This window comes from Eucyclogobius newberryi, unplaced genomic scaffold (genome assembly GCF_026437365.1).
Source record: "Eucyclogobius newberryi isolate DKJ021-1_F unplaced genomic scaffold, fEucNew1.0.hap1 SCAF_138, whole genome shotgun sequence".
NCBI lineage: Eukaryota > Metazoa > Chordata > Actinopteri > Gobiiformes > Gobiidae > Eucyclogobius > Eucyclogobius newberryi.
In genome coordinates, this window is record NW_027315766.1 from 21,744 (window position 1) to 42,755 (window position 21,012).

Genomic DNA, 21,012 nt, shown 5'->3' on the forward strand with positions numbered 1-21,012 from the left:
CTGAACAGAGGATCTGAAGACAGAGGCTTCTGAACACAGAGGGTTCTGAACACAGAGGGTTCTGAACAAAGAGGGATCCGAACACAGAGGGTTCTGAACACAGAGGATCTGAACACAGAGGGTTCTGAACACAGAGGGTTCTAAACACAAGGGTTCTAAACACAGAGGATCTGAACACAAAGGGTTCTGAACACAGAGGGTTCTGAACACAGAGGGTTCTGAACACAGATGATCTGCTGAACACAGAGGATCTGAACACAGAGTGTTCTAAACACTGAGTGTTCTGAACACAGAGGGATCCGAACACAGAGGGATCTGAACACAGAGGGTTCTGAACAGAGGATCTGAACACAGAGGGTTCTAAACACAGAGGGTTCTGAACACAGAGGGATCTGAAGAGAGGATCTGAAAAACAGAGGATCTGAACACAGAGGTATCTGAACACAGAGGGTTCTGAACACAGAGGGTTGTGAACAGAGAGGGTTGTAAACACAGAGGGTTCTAAACACAGAGGATCTGAACACAGGGTTCTGAACACAGAGGGTTCTGAACACAGAGGGTTCTGAACACAGAGGGTTCTGAACAAAGAGGGATCTGAACACAGAGGGTTCTGAACACAGAGGATCTGAACACAGAGAGTTCTGAACACAGAGGGTTCTGAACACAGAGGGTTCTGAATACAGAGGATCTGCTGAACACAGAGGATCTGCTGAACACAGAGGGATCTAAACACAGAGTGTTCTAAACACAGAGTGTTCTGAACACAGAGGGTTCTGAACACAGAGGGATCTGAACACAGAGGGTTCTGAACAGAGGATCTGAACACAGAGGGATCTGAACACAGATGATCTGAACACAGAGGGTTCTGAACACAGAGGGTTCTGAACAGAGGATCTGAACACAGAGGGTTCTGAACACAGAGGGTTCTGAACACAGAGGGTTCTGAACAAAGAGGGATCCGAACACAGAGGGTTCTGAACACAGAGGATCTGAAAACAGAGGGTTCTGAACACAGAGGGTTCTAAACACAAGGGTTCTAAACACAGAGGATCTGAACACAAAGGGTTCTGAACACAGAGGGTTCTGAACACAGAGGATCTGCTGAACAAAGAGGATCTGAACACAGAGTGTTCTAAACACAGAGTGTTCTGAACACAGAGGGATCCGAACACAGAGGGATCTGAACACAGAGGGTTCTGAACAGAGGATCTGAACACAGAGGGTTCTGAACAGAGAGGGTTCTGAACAGAGTGTCTGAACACAGAGGGTTCTGAACACAGAGGTTTCTAAACACAGAGGGTTCTGAACACAGAGGGTTCTGAACAGAGGATCTGAAGACAGAGGCTTCTGAACACAGAGGGTTCTGAACACAGAGGGTTCTGAACAAAGAGGGATCCGAACACAGAGGGTTCTGAACACAGAGGAGCTGAACACAGAGGGTTCTGAACACAGAGGGTTCTAAACACAAGGGTTCTAAACACAGAGGATCTGAACACAAAGGGTTCTGAACACAGAGGGTTCTGAACACAGAGGGTTCTGAACACAGAGGATCTGCTGAACACAGAGGATCTGAACACAGAGTGTTCTAAACACAGAGTGTTCTGAACACAGAGGGATCCGAACACAGAGGGATCTGAACACAGAGGGTTCTGAACAGAGGATCTGAACACAGAGGGTTCTGAACACAGAGGGTTCTAAACACAGAGGGTTCTGAACACAGAGGGATCTGAAGAGAGGATCTGAACACAGAGGATCTGAACACAGAGGTATCTGAACACAGAGGGTTCTGAACACAGAGTGTTCTGAACACAGAGTGTTCTGAACACAGAGGGTTCTGAACAGAGAGGGTTCTGAACACAGAGGGTTCTAAACACAGAGAGTTCTGAACACAGAGGTTCTGAACACAGAGGGTTCTAAACACAGAGGGTTCTAAACACAGAGGGTTCTGAACACAGAGGTTCTGAACACAGAGGGTTCTGAACACAGAGGGTTCAGATCACAGAGGATCTGAACACAGAGGGTTCTGAACACAGAGGGTTCTGAACAGAGGATCTGAAGACAGAGGATCTGAACACAGAGGGTTCTCATCACAGAGGATCTGAACACAGAGGGTTCTGAACAGAGGATCTGAACACAGAGGATCTGAACACAAAGGGATCTAAACACAGAGTGTTCTAAACACAGAGTGTTCTGAACACAGAGGGTTCTGAACACAGAGGGATCTGAACACAGAGGGTTCTGAACAGAGGATCTGAACACAGAGGGATCTGAACACAGATGATCTGAACACAGAGGGTTCTGAACACAGAGGGTTCTGAACAGAGGATCTGAACACAGAGGATCTGAAAACAGAGGGTTCTGAACACAGAGGGTTCTAAACACAGAGTGTTCTGAACACAGAGGGTTCTGAACACAGAGGGATCTGAACACAGAGGGTTCTGAACAGAGGATCTGAACACAGAGGGATCTGAACACAGATGATCTGAACACAGAGGGTTCTGAACACAGAGGGTTCTGAACAGAGGATCTGAACACAGAGGATCTGAAAACAGAGGGTTCTGAACACAGAGGGTTCTGAACAGAGGATCTGAACACAGAGGATCTGAACACAAAGGGTTTCGAAACAGAGGATCTGAACACAGAGGGTTCTGATCACAGAGGATCTGAACACAAAGGGTTCTGAACAGAGGATCTGAAGACAGAGGATCTCAACACAGAGGGTTTCGAACACAGAGGGTTCTGAACAGAGGATCTGATAACAGAGGATCTGAACACAAAGGGATCTGAACACAGAGGGTTCTGAACACAGAGGTTTCTGAACACAGAGGGTTCTGAACACAGAGGATCTGAACACAGAGGGATCTGAACACAGAGTGTTCTAAACACAGAGTGTTCTGAACACAGAGGGTTTAGAATACAGAGGGATCTGAACACAGAGGGTTCTAAACAGAGAATCTGAACACAGAGGGATCTGAACACAGAGGATCTGAACACAGAGGGTTCTGAACACAGAGGGTTCTGAACAGAGGATCTGAACACAGAGGGTTCTGAACAGAGAGGGTTGTAAACACAGAGGGTTCTAAACACAGAGGATCTGAACACATAGGGTTCTGAACACAGAGGGTTCTGAACACAGAGGGTTGTGAACAGAGAGGGTTGTAAACACAGAGGGTTCTAAACACAGAGGATCTGAACACAGAGGGTTCTGAACACAGAGGGTTCTGAACACAGAGGGTTCTGAACAAAGAGGGATCTGAACACAGAGGGTTCTGAACACAGAGGATCTGAACACAGAGAGTTCTGAACACAGAGGGTTCTGAACACAGAGGGTTCTGAATACAGAGGATCTGCTGAACACAGAGGATCTGCTGAACACAGAGTGTTCAAAACACAGAGTGTTCTGAACACATAGGGTTCTGAACACAGAGGGTTCTGAACACAGAGGGTTCTGAACTAAGAGAGATCTGAACACAGCTGGTTCTGAACACAGAGGATCTGAACACAGAGGGCTCTGAACACAGACGGTTCTAAACACAGAGGGTTCTAAACACAGAGGATCTGAACACAAAGGGTTCTGAACGCAGAGGGTTCTGAACATAGAGGGTTCTGAACACAGAGGGTTCTGAACAGAGGATCTGAACACAGAGGATCTGAACACAAAGGGATCTGAACACAGAGGATCTGAACACAGAGGATCTGAACACAGAGGGTTCTAAACACAGAGGGTTCTGAACACAGAGTGTTCTGAACACAGAGTGTTCTGAACACAGAGGGTTCTGAACAGAGAGGGTTCTGAACACAGAGGGTTCTAAACACAGAGGGTTCTGAACACAGAGGTTCTGAACACAGAGGGTTCTGAACACAGAGGGTTCAGATCACAGAGGATCTGAACACAGAGGGTTCTGAACACAGAGGGTTCTGAACAAAGGATCTGAAGACAGAGGATCTGAACACAGAGGGTTCTGAACACAGAGGGTTCTGAACACAGAGGGTTCTGAACAGAGGATCTGAACACAGAGGATCTGAACACAAAGGGATCTAAACACAGAGTGTTCTAAACACAGAGTGTTCTGAACACAGAGGGTTCTGAACACAGAGGGATCTGAACACAGAGGGTTCTGAACAGAGGATCTGAACACAGAGGGATCTGAACACAGATGATCTGAACACAGAGGGTTCTGAACACAGAGGGTTCTGAACAGAGGATCTGAACACAGAGGATCTGAAAACAGAGGGTTCTGAACACAGAGGGTTCTGAACAGAGGATCTGAACACAGAGGATCTGAACACAAAGGGTTTCGAAACAGAGGATCTGAACACAGAGGGTTCTGATCACAGAGGATCTGAACACAGAGGGTTCTGAACAGAGGATCTGAAGACAGAGGATCTGAACACAGAGGGTTTCGAACACAGAGGGTTCTGAACAGAGGATCTGATAACAGAGGATCTGAACACAAAGGGATCTGAACACAGAGGGTTCTGAACACAGAGGTTTCTGAACACAGAGGGTTCTGAACACAGAGGATCTGAACACAGAGGGATCTGAACACAGAGTGTTCTAAACACAGAGTGTTCTGAACACAGAGGGTTTAGAATACAGAGGGATCTGAACACAGAGGGTTCTAAACAGAGAATCTGAACACAGAGGGATCTGAACACAGAGGATCTGAACACAGAGGGTTCTGAACACAGAGGGTTCTGAACAGAGGATCTGAACACAGAGGGTTCTGATCACAGAGGGTTCTGAACAGAGGATCTGAACACAGAGGGTTCTGAACAGAGAGGGTTGTAAACACAGAGGGTTCTAAACACAGAGGATCTGAACACATAGGGTTCTGAACACAGAGGGTTCTGAACACAGAGGGTTGTGAACAGAGAGGGTTGTAAACACAGAGGGTTCTAAACACAGAGGATCTGAACACATAGGGTTCTGAACACAGAGGGTTCTGAACACAGAGGTTTGTGAACAGAGAGGGTTGTAAACACAGAGGGTTCTAAACACAGAGGATCTGAACACAGAGGGTTCTGAACACAGAGGGTTCTGAACACAGAGGGTTCTGAACAAAGAGGGATCTGAACACAGAGGGTTCTGAACACAGAGGATCTGAACACAGAGAGTTCTGAACACAGAGGGTTCTGAACACAGAGGGTTCTGAATACAGAGGATCTGCTGAACACAGAGGATCTGCTGAACACAGAGGATCTGCTGAACACAGAGTGTTCAAAACACAGTGTTCTGAACACATAGGGTTCTGAACACAGAGGGTTCTGAACACAGAGGGTTCTGAACTAAGAGAGATCTGAACACAGCTGGTTCTGAACACAGAGGATCTGAACACAGAGGGCTCTGAACACAGACGGTTCTAAACACAGAGGGTTCTAAACACAGAGGATCTGAACACAAAGGGTTCTGAACGCAGAGGGTTCTGAACACAGAGGGTTCTGAACACAGAGGATATGCTGAACACAGAGGATCTGCTGAACACAGAGGATCTGAACACAGAGTGTTCGAAACATAGTGTTCTGAACACAGAGGGTTCTGAACACAGAGGGATCTGAACACAGAGGGTTCTGAACAGAGGATCTGAACACAGAGGGTTCTGAACAGAGAGGGTTCTGAACACAGAGGGTTCTGAACACAGAGGTTTCTGAACACAGAGGGTTCTGAATAGAGTATCTGAACACCGAGGGTTCTGAACACAGAGGATCTAAACACAGAGGGATCTGAACACAGAGGCTTCTGAACACAGAGATTCTGAACACAGAGGGTTCTGAACACAGAGGGTTCTGAACAGAGGATCTGAACACAGAGGATCTGAACACAAAGGGATCTGAACACAGAGGATCTGAACACAGAGGGATCTGAACACAGAGGGTTCTGAACAGAGGATCTGAACACAGAGGGATCTGAACACAGAGGGATCTGAACACAGAGGGTTCTGAACAGAGGATCTGAACACAGAGGGTTCTGAACACAGATGATTCTAAACACAGAGGTTTCTAAACACAGAGGATCTGAACACAGAGGGTTCTGAACACAGAGTGTTCTGAACACAGAGGGTTCTGAAAACAGAGGGATCTGAACACAGAGGGTTCTGAACACAGAGGGTTTTGAACAGAGGATCTTAACACAGAGGGATCTGAACACAGAGGGTTCTGAACAGAGGATCTGAACACAGAGGGTTCTGAACAGAGAGGCTTCTGAACACAGAGGGTTCTGAACACAGAGGGTTGTAAACACAGAGAGTTCTGAACACAGAGGATCTGAACACAGAGGGTTCTGAACAGAGGATCTGAACACAGAGGATCTGAACACAAAGGGTTCTGAAACAGAGGATCTGAACACAGAGGGTTCTGATCACAGAGAATCTGAACACAGAGGGTTCTGAACAGAGGATCTGAAGACAGAGGGTTCTGAACAGAGAGGGTTCTGAACACAGAGGGTTCTGAACACAGAGGTTTCTGAACACAGAGGGTTCTGAACAGAGTATCTGAACACAGAGGGTTCTGAACACAGAGGGTTCTAAACAAAGAGGGTTCTGAACACAGAGGGTTCTGAAGAGAGGATCTGAACAAAGAGGATCTAAACACAGAGGGATCTAAACACAGAGGGTTCTGAACACAGAGGTTCTGAACACAGAGGGTTCTGAACACAGAGGGTTCTGAACAGAGGATCTTAACACAGAGGATCTGAACATAAAGGGTTCTGAACAGAGGATCTGAACACAGAGGGATCTGAACACAGAGGGTTCTGAACAGAGGATCTGAACACAGAGGGTTCTGAACACAGATGATTCTAAACACAGAGGGTTCTAAACACAGAGGATCTGAACACAGAGTGTTCTGAACACAGAGGGTTCTGAAAACAGAGGGATCTGAACACAGAGGGTTCTGAACACAGAGGGTTCTGAATAGAGGATCTTAACACAGAGGGATCTGAACACAGAGAGTTCTGAACGGAGGATCTGAACACAGAGGGTTCTGAACAGAGAGGGTTCTGAACACAGAGGGTTCTGAACACAGAGGGTTCTAAACACAGAGGTTCTGAACACAGAGGATCTGAACACAGAGGGTTCTGAACACAGAGGGTTCTGAACACAGAGGTTCTGAACACAGAGGTTCTGAACACAGAGGGTTCTGAACACAGAGGGATCTGAACACAGAGGGTTCTGAACACAGAGGGTTCTGAACACAGAGGTTCTGAACACAGAGGGTTCTGAACACAGAGGTTCTGAACACAGAGGGTTCTGAACACAGAGGGATCTGAACACAGAGGGTTCTGAACACAGAGGGTTCTGAACAGAGGATCTGAACACAGAGGATCTGAACACAAAGGGTTCCGAAACAGAGGATCCGAACACAGAGGGTTCTGATCACAGAGGATCTGAACACAGAGGGTTCTGAACAGAGGATCTGAAGACAGACGATCTGAACACAGAGGGTTCTGAACACAGAGGGTTCTGAACAGAGGATCTGAACACAGAGGGTTCTGAACACAGAGGGTTCTGAACAGAGGATCTGAACACAGAGGGTTCTGAACAGAGAGGGTTGTAAACACAGAGGGTTCTAAACACAGAGGATCTGAACATATAGGGTTCTGAACACAGAGGTTTCTGAACACAGAGGGTTCTGAACAGAGAGGGTTGTAAACACAGAGGGTTCTAAACACAGAGGATCTGAACACAGAGGGTTCTGAACACAGAGGGTTCTGAATACAGAGGGTTCTGAACAAAGAGGGATCTGAACACAGAGGGTTCTGAACACAGAGGATCTGAACACAGAGGGCTCTGAACACAGACGGTTCTAAACACAGAGGGTTCTAAACACAGAGGATCTGAACACAAAGGGTTCTGAACACAGAGGGTTCTGAACACAGAGGGTTCTGAACACAGAGGATCTGCTGAACACAGAGGATCTGAACACAGAGTGTTCGAAACATAGAGTGTTCTGAACACAGAGGGTTTTGAACACAGAGGGATCTGAACACAGAGGGTTCTGAACAGAGGATCTGAACACAGAGGGTTCTGAACACAGAGGGTTCTGAACACAGAGGTTTCTGAACACAGAGGGTTCTGAATAGAGTATCTGAACACCGAGGGTTCTGAACACAGAGGGTTCTAAACACAGAGGGTTCTGAACACAGAGGGTTCTGAAGAGAGGATCTGAACACAGAGGATCTAAACACAGAGGGATCCGAACACAGAGGCTTCTGAACACAGAGGTTCTGAACACAGAGGGTTCTGAACAGAGGATCTGAACACAGAGGATCTGAACACAAAGGGATCTGAACACAGAGGATCTGAACACAGAGGATCTGAACACAGAGGGATCTGAACACAGAGGGTTCTGAACAGAGGATCTGAACACAGAGGGATCTGAACACAGAGGGATCAGAACACAGAGGGTTCTGAACAGAGGATCCGAACACAGAGGGTTCTGAACACAGAGGATTCTAAACACAGAGGGTTCTAAACACAGAGGATCTGAACACGGAGGGTTCTGAACACAGAGTGTTCTGAACACAGAGGGTTCTGAAAACAGAGGGATCTGAAAACAGAGGGTTCTGAACACAGAGGGTTTTGAACAGAGGATCTTAACACAGAGGGATCTGAACACAGAGGGTTCTGAACAGAGGATCTGAACACAGAGGATCTGAACACAAAGGGTTCCGAAACAGAGGATCTGAACACAGAGGGTTCTGATCACAGAGGATCTGAACACAGAGGGTTCTGAACAGAGGATCTGAAGACAGAGGATCTGAACACAGAGGGTTTTGAACACAGAGGGTTCTGAACAGAGGATCTGAACACAGAGGATCTGAACACAAAGGGATCTGAACACAGAGGGTTCTGAACACAGAGGGTTCTGAACAGAGGATCTGAACACAGAGGATCTGAACACAAAGGGTTTCGAAACAGAGGATCTGAACACAGAGGGTTCTGATCACAGAGGATCTGAACACAGAGGGTTCTGAACAGAGGATCTGAAGACAGAGGATCTGAACACAGAGGGTTTCGAACACATAGGGTTCTGAACAGAGGATCTGATAACAGAGGATCTGAACACAAAGGGATCTGAACACAGAGGGTTCTGAACACAGAGGTTTCTGAACACAGAGGGTTCTGAACACAGAGGATCTGAACACAGAGGGATCTGAACACAGAGTGTTCTAAACACAGAGTGTTCTGAACACAGAGGGTTTAGAATACAGAGGGATCTGAACACAGAGGGTTCTAAACAGAGAATCTGAACACAGAGGGATCTGAACACAGAGGATCTGAACACAGAGGGTTCTGAACACAGAGGGTTCTGAACAGAGGATCTGAACACAGAGGGTTCTGAACACAGAGGGTTCTGAACAGAGGATCTGAACACAGAGGGTTCTGAACAGAGAGGGTTGTAAACACAGAGGGTTCTAAACACAGAGGATCTGAACACATAGGGTTCTGAACACAGAGGGTTCTGAACACAGAGGGTTGTGAACAGAGAGGGTTGTAAACACAGAGGGTTCTAAACACAGAGGATCTGAACACAGAGGGTTCTGAACACAGAGGGTTCTGAACACAGAGGGTTCTGAACAAAGAGGGATCTGAACACAGAGGGTTCTGAACACAGAGGATCTGAACACAGAGAGTTCTGAACACAGAGGGTTCTGAACACAGAGGGTTCTGAATACAGAGGATCTGCTGAACACAGAGGATCTGCTGAACACAGAGGATCTGCTGAACACAGAGTGTTCAAAACACAGAGTGTTCTGAACACATAGGGTTCTGAACACAGAGGGTTCTGAACACAGAGGGTTCTGAACTAAGAGAGATCTGAACACAGCTGGTTCTGAACACAGAGGATCTGAACACAGAGGGCTCTGAACACAGACGGTTCTAAACACAGAGGGTTCTAAACACAGAGGATCTGAACACAAAGGGTTCTGAACGCAGAGGGTTCTGAACACAGAGGGTTCTGAACAGAGGATCTGAACAAAAAGGGATCTGAACACAGAGGATCTGAACACAGAGGATCTGAACACAGAGGGTTCTAAACACAGAGGGTTCTGAACACAGAGTGTTCTGAACACAGAGTGTTCTGAACACAGAATGTTCTGAACAGAGAGGGTTCTGAACACAGAGGGTTCTAAACACAGAGAGTTCTGAACACAGACGTTCTGAACACAGAGGGTTCTAAACACAGAGGGTTCTGAACACAGAGGTTCTGAACACAGAGGGTTCTGAACACAGAGGGTTCAGATCACAGAGGATCTGAACACAGAGGGTTCTGAACACAGAGGGTTCTGAACAGAGGATCTGAAGACAGAGGATCTGAACACAGAGGGTTCTCATCACAGAGGATCTGAACACAGAGGGTTCTGAACAGAGGATCTAAACACAGAGGATCTGAACACAAAGGGATCTAAACACAGAGTGTTCTAAACACAGAGTGTTCTGAACACAGAGGGTTCTGAACACAGAGGGATCTGAACACAGAGGGTTCTGAACAGAGGATCTGAACACAGAGGGATCTGAACACAGATGATCTGAACACAGAGAGTTCTGAACACAGAGGGTTCTGAACAGAGGATCTGAACACAGAGGATCTGAAAACAGAGGGTTCTGAACACAGAGGGTTCTGAACAGAGGATCTGAACACAGAGGATCTGAACACAAAGGGTTTCGAAACAGAGGATCTGAACACAGAGGGTTCTGATCACAGAGGATCTGAACACAGAGGGTTCTGAACAGAGGATCTGAAGACAGAGGATCTGAACACAGAGGGTTTCGAACACAGAGGGTTCTGAACAGAGGATCTGATAACAGAGGATCTGAACACAAAGGGATCTGAACACAGAGGGTTCTGAACACAGAGGTTTCTGAACACAGAGGGTTCTGAACACAGAGGATCTGAACACAGAGGGATCTGAACACAGAGTGTTCTTAACACAGAGTGTTCTGAACACAGAGGGTTTAGAATACAGAGGGATCTGAACACAGAGGGTTCTAAACAGAGAATCTGAACACAGAGGGATCTGAACACAGAGGATCTGAACACAGAGGGTTCTGAACACAGAGGGTTCTGAACAGAGGATCTGAACACAGAGGGTTCTGATCACAGAGGGTTCTGAACAGAGGATCTGAACACAGAGGGTTCTGAACAGAGAGGGTTGTAAACACAGAGGGTTCTAAACACAGAGGATCTGAACACATAGGGTTCTGAACACAGAGGGTTCTGAACACAGAGGGTTGTGAACAGAGAGGGTTGTAAACACAGAGGGTTGTAAACACAGAGGATCTGAACACATAGGGTTCTGAACACAGAGGGTTCTGAACACAGAGGGTTGTGAACAGAGAGGGTTGTAAACACAGAGGGTTCTAAACACAGAGGATCTGAACACAGAGGGTTCTGAACACAGAGGGTTCTGAACACAGAGGGTTCTGAACAAAGAGGGATCTGAACACAGAGGGTTCTGAACACAGAGGATCTGAACACATAGGGTTCTGAACACAGAGGGTTCTGAACACAGAGGGTTCTGAACTAAGAGAGATCTGAACACAGCTGGTTCTGAACACAGAGGATCTGAACACAGAGGGCTCTGAACACAGACGGTTCTAAACACAGAGGATCTGAACACAAAGGGTTCTGAACGCAGAGGGTTCTGAACACAGAGGGTTCTGAACACAGAGGATCTGCTGAACACAGAGGATCTGCTGAACACAGAGGATCTGAACACAGAGTGTTCGAAACATAGTGTTCTGAACACAGAGGGTTCTGAACACAGAGGGATCTGAACACAGAGGGTTCTGAACAGAGGATCTGAACACAGAGGGTTCTGAACAGAGAGGGTTCTGAACACAGAGGGTTCTGAACACAGAGGTTTCTGAACACAGAGGGTTCTGAATAGAGTATCTGAACACCGAGGGTTCTGAACACAGAGGATCTAAACACAGAGGGATCTGAACACAGAGGCTTCTGAACACAGAGATTCTGAACACAGAGGGTTCTGAACACAGAGGGTTCTGAACAGAGGATCTGAACACAGAGGATCTGAACACAAAGGGATCTGAACACAGAGGATCTGAACACAGAGGGATCTGAACACAGAGGGTTCTGAACAGAGGATCTGAACACAGAGGGATCTGAACACAGAGGGATCTGAACACAGAGGGTTCTGAACAGAGGATCTGAACACAGAGGGTTCTGAACACAGATGATTCTAAACACAGAGGTTTCTAAACACAGAGGATCTGAACACAGAGGGTTCTGAACACAGAGTGTTCTGAACACAGAGGGTTCTGAAAACAGAGGGATCTGAACACAGAGGTTTCTGAACACAGAGGGTTTTGAACAGAGGATCTTAACACAGAGGGATCTGAACACAGAGGGTTCTGAACAGAGGATCTGAACACAGAGGGTTCTGAACAGAGAGGGTTCTGAACACAGAGGGTTCTGAACACAGAGGGTTGTAAACACAGAGAGTTCTGAACACAGAGGATCTGAACACAGAGGGTTCTGAACAGAGGATCTGAACACAGAGGATCTGAACACAAAGGGTTCTGAAACAGAGGATCTGAACACAGAGGGTTCTGATCACAGAGGATCTGAACACAGAGGGTTCTGAACAGAGGATCTGAAGACAGAGGGTTCTGAACAGAGAGGGTTCTGAACACAGAGGGTTCTGAACACAGAGGTTTCTGAACACAGAGGGTTCTGAACAGAGTATCTGAACACAGAGGGTTCTGAACACAGAGGGTTCTAAACAAAGAGGTTCTGAACACAGAGGGTTCTGAACACAGAGGGTTCTGAACAGAGGATCTTAACACAGAGGATCTGAACATAAAGGGTTCTGAACAGAGGATCTGAACACAGAGGGATCTGAACACAGAGGGTTCTGAACAGAGGATCTGAACACAGAGGGTTCTGAACACAGATGATTCTAAACACAGAGGGTTCTAAACACAGAGGATCTGAACACAGAGTGTTCTGAACACAGAGGGTTCTGAAAACAGAGGGATCTGAACACAGAGGGTTCTGAACACAGAGGGTTCTGAATAGAGGATCTTAACACAGAGGGATCTGAACACAGAGAGTTCTGAACGGAGGATCTGAACACAGAGGGTTCTGAACAGAGAGGGTTCTGAACACAGAGGGTTCTGAACACAGAGGGTTCTAAACACAGAGGTTCTGAACACAGAGGATCTGAACACAGAGGGTTCTGAACACAGAGGGTTCTGAACACAGAGGTTCTGAACACAGAGGTTCTGAACACAGAGGGTTCTGAACACAGAGGTTCTGAACACAGAGGGATCTGAACACAGAGGGTTCTGAACACAGAGGGTTCTGAACACAGAGGTTCTGAACACAGAGGGTTCTGAACACAGAGGTTCTGAACACAGAGGGATCTGAACACAGAGGGTTCTGAACACAGAGGGTTCTGAACAGAGGATCTGAACACAGAGGATCTGAACACAAAGGGTTCCGAAACAGAGGATCCGAACACAGAGGGTTCTGATCACAGAGGATCTGAACACAGAGGGTTCTGAACAGAGGATCTGAAGACAGAGGATCTGAACACAGAGGGTTTCGAACACAGAGGGTTCTGAACAGAGGATCTGATAACAGAGGATCTGAACACAAAGGGATCTGAACACAGAGGGTTCTGAACACAGAGGTTTCTGAACACAGAGGGTTCTGAACACAGAGGATCTGAACACAGAGGGATCTGAACACAGAGTGTTCTAAACACAGAGTGTTCTGAACACAGAGGGTTCGGAATACAGAGGGATCTGAACACAGAGGGTTCTAAAAAGGGAATCTGAACACAGAGGGATCTGAACACAGAGGATCTGAACACAGAGGGTTCTGAACACAGAGGGTTCTGAACAGAGGATTTGAACACAGAGGGTTCTGAACACAGAGGGTTCTGAACAGAGGATCTGAACACAGAGGGTTCTGAACAGAGAGGGTTGTAAACACAGAGGGTTCTAAACACAGAGGATCTGAACACATAGGGTTCTGAACACAGAGGTTTCTGAACACAGAGGGTTCTGAACAGAGAGGGTTGTAAACACAGAGGGTTCTAAACACAGAGGATCTGAACACAGAGGGCTCTGAACACAGAGGGTTCTGAATACAGAGGGTTCTGAACAAAGAGGGATCTGAACACAGAGGGTTCTGAACACAGAGGATCTGAACACAGAGGGCTCTGAACACAGACGGTTCTAAACACAGAGGGTTCTAAACACAGAGGATCTGAACACAAAGGGTTCTGAACACAGAGGGTTCTGAACACAGAGGGTTCTGAACACAGAGGATCTGCTGAACACAGAGGATCTGAACACAGAGTGTTCGAAACATAGAGTGTTCTGAACACAGAGGGTTCTGAACACAGAGGGATCTGAACACAGAGGGTTCTGAACAGAGGATCTGAACACAGAGGGTTCTGAACAAAGAGGGTTCTGAACACAGAGGTTTCTGAACACAGAGGGTTCTGAATAGAGTATCTGAACACCGAGGGTTCTGAACACAGAGGGTTCTAAACACAGAGGGTTCTGAACACAGAGGGTTCTGAAGAGAGGATCTGAACACAGAGGATCTAAACACAGAGGGATCCGAACACAGAGGCTTCTGAACACAGAGGTTCTGAACACAGAGGGTTCTGAACAGAGGATCTGAACACAGAGGATCTGAACACAAAGGGATCTGAACACAGAGGATCTGAACACAGAGGATCTGAACACAGAGGGATCTGAACACAGAGAGTTCTGAACAGAGGATCTGAACACAGAGGGATCTGAACACAGAGGGATCAGAACACAGAGGGTTCTGAACAGAGGATCCGAACACAGAGGGTTCTGAACACAGAGGATTCTAAACACAGAGGGTTCTAAACACAGAGGATCTGAACACGGAGGGTTCTGAACACAGAGTGTTCTGAACACAGAGGGTTCTGAAAACAGAGGGATCTGAACACAGAGGGTTCTGAACACAGAGGGTTTTGAACAGAGGATCTTAACACAGAGGGATCTGAACACAGAGGGTTCTGAACAGAGGATCTGAACACAGAGGGTTCTGAACAGAGAGGGTTCTGAACACAGAGGGTTCTGAACACAGAGGGTTCTAAACACAGAGAGTTCTGAACACAGAGGATCTGAACACAGAGGGTTCCGAACAGAGGATCTGAACACAGAGGATCTGAACACAAAGGGTTCCGAAACAGAGGATCTGAACACAGAGGGTTCTGATCACAGAGGATCTGAACACAGAGGGTTCTGAACAGAGGATCTGAAGACAGAGGATCTGAACACAGAGGGTTTTGAACACAGAGGGTTCTGAACAGAGGATCTGAACACAGAGGATCTGAACACAAAGGGATCTGAACACAGAGGGTTCTGAACACAGAGGGTTCTGAACAGATGATCTGAACACAGAGGATCTGAACACAAAGGGTTTCGAAACAGAGGATCTGAACACAGAGGGTTCTGATCACAGAGGATCTGAACACAGAGGGTTCTGAACAGAGGATCTGAAGACAGAGGATCTGAACACAGAGGGTTTCGAACACAGAGGGTTCTGAACAGAGGATCTGATAACAGAGGATCTGAACACAAAGGGATCTGAACACAGAGGGTTCTGAACACAGAGGTTTCTGAACACAGAGGGTTCTGAACACAGAGGATCTGAACACAGAGGGATCTGAACACAGAGTGTTCTAAACACAGAGTGTTCTGAACACAGAGGGTTTAGAATACAGAGGGATCTGAACACAGAGGGTTCTAAACAGAGAATCTGAACACAGAGGGATCTGAACACAGAGGATCTGAACACAGAGGGTTCTGAACACAGAGGGTTCTGAACAGAGGATCTGAACACAGAGGGTTCTGAACACAGAGGGTTCTGAACAGAGGATCTGAACACAGAGGGTTCTGAACAGAGAGGGTTGTAAACACAGAGGGTTCTAAACACAGAGGATCTGAACACATAGGGTTCTGAACACAGAGGGTTCTGAACACAGAGGGTTGTGAACAGAGAGGGTTGTAAACACAGAGGGTTCTAAACACAGAGGATCTGAACACAGAGGGTTCTGAACACAGAGGGTTCTGAACACAGAGGGTTCTGAACAAAGAGGGATCTGAACACAGAGGGTTCTGAACACAGAGGATCTGAACACAGAGAGTTCTGAACACAGAGGGTTCTGAACACAGAGGGTTCTGAATACAGAGGATCTGCTGAACACAGAGGATCTGCTGAACACAGAGGATCTGCTGAACACAGAGGATCTGCTGAACACAGAGTGTTCAAAACACAGAGTGTTCTGAACACATAGGGTTCTGAACACAGAGGGTTCTGAACTAAGAGAGATCTGAACACAGCTGGTTCTGAACACAGAGAATCTGAACACAGAGGGCTCTGAACACAGACGGTTCTAAACACAGAGGGTTCTAAACACAGAGGATCTGAACACAAAGGGTTCTGAACGCAGAGGGTTCTGAACACAGAGGGTTCTGAACACAGAGGGTTCTGAACAGAGGATCTGAACACAGAGGATCTGAACACAAAGGGATCTGAAGACAGAGGATCTGAACACAGAGGATCTGAACACAGAGGGTTCTAAACACAGAGGGTTCTGAACACAGAGTGTTCTGAACACAGAGTGTTCTGAACACAGAGGGTTCTGAACAGAGAGGGTTCTGAACACAGAGGGTTCTAAACACAGAGAGTTCTGAACACAGACGTTCTGAACACAGAGGGTTCTAAACACAGAGGGTTCTGAACACAGAGGGTTTCGAACACAGAGGGTTCTGAACAGAGGATCTGATAACAGAGGATCTGAACACAAAGGGATCTGAACACAGAGGGTTCTGAACACAGAGGTTTCTGAACACAGAGGGTTCTGAACACAGAGGATCTGAACACAGAGGGATCTGAACACAGAGTGTTCTAAACACAGAGTGTTCTGAACACAGAGGGTTTAGAATACAGAGGGATCTGAACACAGATGGTTCTAAACAGAGAATCTGAACACAGAGGGATCTGAACACAGAGGATCTGAACACAGAGGGTTCTGAACACAGAGGGTTCTGAACAGAGGATCTGAACACAGAGGGTTCTGAACACAGAGGGTTCTGAACAGAGGATCTGAACACAGAGGGTTCTGAACAGAGAGGGTTGTAAACACAGAGGGTTCTAAACACAGAGGATCTGAACACATAGGGTTCTAAACACAGAGGATCTGAACACATAGGGTTCTGAACACAGAGGGTTCTGAACACAGAGGGTTGTGAACAGAGAGGGTTGTAAACACAGAGGGTTCTAAACACAGAGGATCTGAACACAGAGGGTTCTGAACACAGAGGGTTCTGAACACAGAGGGTTCTGAACAAAGAGGGATCTGAACACAGAGGGTTCTGAACACAGAGGATCTGAACACAGAGAGTTCTGAACACAGAGGGTTCTGAACACAGAGGGTTCTGAATACAGAGTATCTGCTGAACACAGAGGATCTGCTGAACACAGAGGATCTGCTGAACACAGAGTGTTCAAAACACAGAGTGTTCTGAACACATAGGGTTCTGAACACAGAGGGTTCTGAACACAGAGGGTTCTGAACTAAGAGAGATCTGAACACAGCTGGTTCTGAACACAGAGGATCTGAACACAGAGGGCTCTGAACACAGACGGTTCTAAACACAGAGGGTTCTAAACACAGAGGATCTGAACACAAAGGGTTCTGAACGCAGAGGGTTCTGAACACAGAGGGTTCTGAACACAGAGGGTTCTGAACAGAGGATCTGAACACAGAGGATCTGAACACAAAGGGATCTGAACACAGAGGATCTGAACACAGAGGATCTGAACACAGAGGGTTCTAAACACAGAGGGTTCTGAACACAGAGTGTTCTGAACACAGAGTGTTCTGAACACAGAGGGTTCTGAACAGAGAGGGTTCTGAACACAGAGGGTTCTAAACACAGAGAGTTCTGAACACAGACGTTCTGAACACAGAGGGTTCTAAACACAGAGGGTTCTGAACACAGAGGTTCTGAACACAGAGGGTTCTGAACACAGAGGGTTCAGATCACAGAGGATCTGAACACAGAGGGTTCTGAACACAGAGGGTTCTGAACAGAGGATCTGAAGACAGAGGATCTGAACACAGAGGGTTCTCATCACAGAGGATCTGAACACAGAGGGTTCTGAACAGAGGATCTAACACAGAGGATCTGAACACAAAGGGATCTAAACACAGAGTGTTCTAAACACAGAGTGTTCTGAACACAGAGGGTTCTGAACACAGAGGGATCTGAACACAGAGGGTTCTGAACAGAGGATCTGAACACAGAGGGATCTGAACACAGATGATCTGAACACAGAGGGTTCTGAACACAGAGGGTTCTGAACAGAGGATCTGAACACAGAGGATCTGAAAACAGAGGGTTCTGAACACAGAGGGTTCTGAACAGAGGATCTGAACACAGAGGATCTGAACACAAAGGGTTTCGAAACAGAGGATCTGAACACAGAGGGTTCTGATCACAGAGGATCTGAACACAGAGGGTTCTGAACAGAGGATCAGAAGACAGAGGATCTGAACACAGAGGGTTTCGAACACAGAGGGTTCTGAACAGAGGATCTGATAACAGAGGATCTGAACACAAAGGGATCTGAACACAGAGGGTTCTGAACACAGAGGTTTCTGAACACAGAGGGTTCTGACAACAGAGGATCTGAACACAGAGGGATCTGAACACAGAGTGTTCTAAACACAGAGTGTTCTGAACACAGAGGGTTTAGAATACAGAGGGATCTGAACACAGAGGGTTCTAAACAGAGAATCTGAACACAGAGGGATCTGAACACAGAGGGATCTGAACACAGAGGGTTCTGAACAGAGGATCTGAACACAGAGGGATCTGAACACAGATGATCTGAACACAGAGGGTTCTGAACACAGAGGGTTCTGAACAGAGGATCTGAACACAGAGGATCTGAAAACAGAGGGTTCTGAACACAGAGGGTTCTGAACAGAGGATCTGAACACAGAGGATCTGAACACAAAGTGATCTGAACACAGAGGATCTGAACACAGAGGGATCTGAACACAGAGGGTTCTGAACAGAGGATCTGAACACAGAGGGATCTGAACACAGAGGGATCTGAACACAGAGGGTTCTGAACAGAGGATCTGAACACAGAGGGTTCTGAACACAGATGATTCTAAACACAGAGGTTTCTAAACACAGAGGATCTGAACACAGAGGGTTCTGAACACAGAGTGTTCTGAACACAGAGGGTTCTGAAAACAGAGGGATCTGAACACAGAGGGTTCTGAACACAGAGGGTTTTGAACAGAGGATCTTAACACAGAGGGATCTGAACACAGAGGGTTCTGAACAGAGGATCTGAACACAGAGGGTTCTGAACACAGAGGGTTCTGAACACAGAGGTTTCTGAACACAGAGGGTTCTGAATAGAGTATCTGAACACCGAGGGTTCTGAACACAGAGGGTTCTAAACACAGAGGGTTCTGAACACAGAGGGTTCTGAAGAGAGGATCTGAACACAGAGGATCTAAACACAGAGGGATCCGAACACAGAGGCTTCTGAACACAGAGGTTCTGAACACAGAGGGTTCTGAACAGAGGATCTGAACACAGAGGATCTGAACACAAAGGGATCTGAACACAGAGGATCTGAACACAGAGGATCTGAACACAGAGGGATCTGAACACAGAGAGTTCTGAACAGAGGATCTGAACACAGAGGGATCTGAACACAGAGGGATCAGAACACAGAGGGTTCTGAACAGAGGATCCGAACACAGAGGGTTCTGAACACAGAGGATTCTAAACACAGAGGGTTCTAAACACAGAGGATCTGAACACGGAGGGTTCTGAACAGAGGATCTGAACACAGAGGGATCTGAACACAGATGATCTGAACACAGAGGGTTCTGAACACAGAGGGTTCTGAACAGAGGATCTGAACACAGAGGATCTGAAAACAGAGGGTTCTGAACACAGAGGGTTCTGAACAGAGGATCTGAACACAGAGGATCTGAACACAAAGGGTTTCGAAACAGAGGATCTGAACACAGAGGGTTCTGATCACAGAGGATCTGAACACAGAGGGTTCTGATCACAGAGGGTTCTGAACAGAGGATCTGAACACAGAGGGTTCTGAACAGAGAGGGTTGTAAACACAGAGGGTTCTAAACACAGAGGATCTGAACACATAGGGTTCTGAACACAGAGGGTTGTGAACAGAGAGGGTTGTAAACACAGAGGGTTCTAAACACAGAGGATCTGAACACATAGGGTTCTGAACACAGAGGGTTCTGAACACAGAGGGTTGTGAACAGAGAGGGTTGTAAACACAGAGGGTTCTAAACACAGAGGATCTGAACACAGAGGGTTCTGAACACAGAGGGTTCTGAACACAGAGGGTTCTGAACAAAGAGGGATCTGAACACAGAGGGTTCTGAACACAGAGGATCTGAACACAGAGAGTTCTGAACACAGAGGGTTCTGAACACAGAGGGTTCTGAATACAGAGGATCTGCTGAACACAGAGGATCTGCTGAACACAGAGGATCTGCTGAACACAGAGTGTTCAAAACACAGTGTTCTGAACACATAGGGTTCTGAACACAGAGGGTTCTGAACACAGAGGGTTCTGAACTAAGAGAGATCTGAACACAGCTGGTTCTGAACACAGAGGATCTGAACACAGAGGGCTCTGAACACAGACGGTTCTAAACACAGAGGGTTCTAAACACAGAGGATCTGAACACAAAGGGTTCTGAACGCAGAGGGTTCTGAACACAGAGTGTTCGAAACATAGTGTTCTGAACACAGAGGGTTCTGAACACAGAGGGATCTGAACACAGAGGGTTCTGAACAGAGGATCTGAACATAGAGGGTTCTGAACAGAGAGGGTTCTGAACACAGAGGGTTCTGAACACAGAGGTTTCTGAACACAGAGGGTTCTGAATAGAGTATCTGAACACCGAGGGTTCTGAAC